The sequence below is a fragment of the Alexandromys fortis genome, unplaced genomic scaffold (assembly GCF_014885135.2).
Source record: "Alexandromys fortis isolate MF-2015 unplaced genomic scaffold, M_Fortis_MF-2015_v1.1 scaffold_12, whole genome shotgun sequence".
NCBI classification, from domain to species: domain Eukaryota; kingdom Metazoa; phylum Chordata; class Mammalia; order Rodentia; family Cricetidae; genus Alexandromys; species Alexandromys fortis.
Genome location: NW_026067937.1, coordinates 15,830,306 through 15,834,152, shown reverse-complemented (window position 1 = coordinate 15,834,152; position 3,847 = coordinate 15,830,306).

Sequence of the window (3,847 nt, the reverse complement as noted above, 5' to 3'; positions counted from 1 at the left end):
AGGAAGGAAGGAAGGAAGGAAGGAAGGAAGGAAGGAAGGGAGGGAGGAAGGAAGGAGGATTTATTAGAATGGCATCTTATAGGCTGTGGTCCAGCTAGTCTAACAATGGAAGGTCCAAGAAGAACAATGGGAAGAAGCCCATGAGGCAGGATGTTTCAGCTAATCTTCAGTATACATAGAATCCCAAAGAGGGAGGCTCTAATACCTGTGGAAGAATAAACTTGCCAGGGAGAGCAATGGGAAGCAGGCAAAGAAAACAAGCTTCCTTCTTCCGTGTCCTTCATATAGGCTGCCAACAAAAGATGTGGTCCACCTTAAATTGTATCTTCCTATCTCAAAAAATCTCGATTAGCCCAGCAGTGGTGACAAATGCCTTTAATCCCAGCACTTGGGAGGCAGAGGCAGGTGGATCTCTGAGTTTGAGGCCAGCCTGTTATAGAGAGTGAGTTCCAGGACAACCAAGGCTACACAGAAAAACACTGTCTCAAAAAAAAAAACCCAAAAATTTAAAAGAGAAAAGTCTGTATTAGAGGTATATTTTATCATCTCAAAGGAGCCATATTAAAAGTGGGTCTTCCCTCTTCGAACAATTTATCTAAGAAAAAAAAAACTTCAAGGTGTGCCCAGCTGCGTGGGCTTTAGTTTAATTCCAGGTGTAGTTAAGTTGACAACCAAAAATGGCCATCACAGTGACCACGCTCATCTCCAAGGACAATGGCTATGTCGTCATCCAGGACTTGATGGAGACAGTGGAAGTCATAGCCTAACCAAGGGTGATGGGACAGGGGTGGGCAGGGTCGCTGCAGAGGAAAGCACGGAGTGGCCACTCTCCTACTGAGCTCACGTCAGCCATCCCACCAGGATTTCTTGGGAAATTTGTTTTTAGCAGCCTGTGCCTGAGACTTCCAGGAAGGGTCTGGGCTCTGGATTCCGGCTCCCTCCTTCCTCTTAGCTCCAGCAGCCACCTGAATACATAGGCACAAAGGAACCTCCACGAAGAAAGCCACAGAAACCTCCCCATCTCCACCCTATGCTTTTAGGAGCCTGCTATGTCCCTTCCTAATCAGGTGTCTCAGTGGGATTTGCTGGTCCTCCTATGTAACTTTAAAGTGCACAGCAAAAATGACATCAAAGGGGACAGGCACAGATGGTGGCAGAGGGGACTTTCGCAGTACCCACTGGGAATTTCACCCTCGATGCGTCCAGTATCTCACTTATTTATTCATGCAATGAGCAGTTTTCAACCTAATATGCGCCTGATATATAGTTCAAGCACCTAATACAGTTGGACCAAGACGGGGCTGAAGACAGCAGGACCGACTACCGGAGGTACCAGCCAGCCAGCTGAACAAGATTAATTGTGATTAGAAATTTGTGATGCAGGCCACAGAGTTCTGGGATGGGAAGGATGGAGGGCCGGCTCCTCAGGGCAGGGGACCAGGCTAGCTCTGGACAGAGGAACAACTGCATGGGAGCACTGTTCTTGCATTTGCATAAAAGATTTATTTTTTGTAATCTAAATTGTGTGTGTGCATGTGCACACACAGGTGAGTGTAGGTGTCCTCAGAGGACGAAAGAGGGTACAGACCTCTGGAACTGTAGTTAGAGGCGGTGCGACCTGCTCAACCTGAGTGCAGAGAGTGGAATGCAGGGCCTCCACAAGAGCATTAAGCATTCTTGACTGCTCAGTCCCCTCTCCACGCATCTGTCCTTGGGTTTTCTGATAACTGAGGTGACTGGTCTGGGGCAAGAGCATTGGGTGGGTGTGTGGGGTTGGGGGAGTGCAGGTTTAAAATACCTCAAAGGAGATGTCACTGTTCCGTGCAGGTCCGCCTCTCCGTTCAGCAACCACTTGTCCTGGGTCATTTATGGCTCTCAAGCTCTTGGCCAATAGCCATCTGTCAGGAGGTCACTGATTTCCAACAGGCTCCACCCTCTTGCTCCCACCCCTTCTTGTCCACCCTTCGGCTCCCCCTCCTCATCCAGTCTCCTTTCCCAGAGCTTGGTTCAAAAATCCTCCATGGCTTCCCATTACCTGGCCAGGACAAATCACAAAGCTTTGCCAGACCGTGGGAACACAACACAACCAGATCACAGACGATTGCCCAGGCCTGTATCTCCTTGTTTTGCTGAGGTCTCTGGTGGCTCTAAGCCCATCATGCTGCTTGTCCTCTACAAGCTCTGTCCTGTAATCGCCCCGACAGGAGCCCTGTGCCCTTGCTCACCCCATAATATACTTTGTAACTTGCAGTTGCCCTGTCCCCTTGCAGTCACCCCTCCACCACGTCTCCAGCACTCTGTCTGCTTCTCCACGCAGGTCCTTGGTGTATGCCCTGATGACCTCAGTGCCTACCAGGCAGGAGGAGAGGCAGAGTGCTGCACCGAGTAGCCCAGAGGCCACATCCCCCAGGTCTGTGTTCTTGTCTGTGAAATACGACTCTATTATGAGTATTCCTTACATTGAGCAATTGAGCTGGTGTGCTGACAGACAGGTGGGAAGCCCTCCAAGGGCCTTTATAAAACAGATGCATTGGTTGGGGGACAGGCAATGAACGGAGTGGGACAGTCCCACAACCCCCTTGACACCTCCAGAACCTCCTGGGGATTCAGGGAGGTTGCCTGACTCTGGAAGCTGGCCCCTTCCCGTGTCAACATGAAGATAGCGCACTCATTGAACACACACTAGTGCTTGCATGGCGTGACTCTGGACCCAAACAAACAAAGCCTGAAGTCTACGGTAGGTGCTTCAGAGTGGTGAGAATGGTTCACGAGCTTTCTGTCCCAGGGATGGGGTCTCCTCTCAGCACTCCTCGGTCCTCTGCAGCCCCAGCGGGTCCCCTCACAGTGGCTTCACAAAGGCTGCAAGCCCCTGGTTTCCTTCCAGACCTCCAGGGCAGAGCACATCCACGTTCAAGGGCAGATCATTTCCCCCTGCTGCTGCAGGTGAGGCATTACCTACCAAACTTACAAAATGATGGGAGGGCGGGGTACGGCGGAGTTGGCAGAGTTCTTGTCTTGCATGTAGAAATCCTCAGGGTTCTGCCCTACATGATGGTGCATACCCATAGTGTTAGCAGTTAGGAGGCAGAGCCAGGAGGGTCAAAAGTTCAAGTAATCCTTGGCTACATAGCAGGTTCAAGACCAGCCTGGGCTTCATGAGGCCCTGCACAGAAAAACAAGACTAGAATTTAAAATGACACATACAGAAAAGCTTCATTGTTTCAAGTTCCATTGAAATATGGAAGAGCATTAATGCTAGTATCAAGGGTATTGAGATCTGAGCTCTGGGGTACTTAGGGATCACACCATAACTTCCAGGGCTTTGACACATTTGAGGGTGAACAAATGAAGGAGTAACTGCATGCACTCTTAGGGGAATCTCTTTGAATCCCCAATATTTTTCCTCCAAGTGACCTGTTACTTGGGCAGTTATAGACTTTCTTCTCCCTGTCCTAGAACATTTCAGAGAGCAAGCTAAGCACCAGGCTTCCTTGGTCCCAGTGGCTGCTTAGTTTCTTGCTGGGTGTGGGAGAAAGATGGCCTGATCTTTGGGAACCTCAACAGGGCCACCTGGGTGTGAAGGCGCAGCCAGGTCAAGAGACCAGGTGAGGATTACCTTTCCTTCCCACTGGGAGGACAACCATGGGGTTTGCTTCAGATCCATGCCTTGTTTTGCAGCTCTAATCCAAAAGTAACTCACGGTTGTTGTCAAAGGAGCTGTGTATGCACAGAAGCAGGGAATGTTCCATTCCTTCTCCTCTGTCATCAGAACCAGAGGCAGGATGGCATTGTTAATGACTTTGCCTGTAGCTAGCTGGCTCCATGTTTTTGCTTAACACTGAGCCCA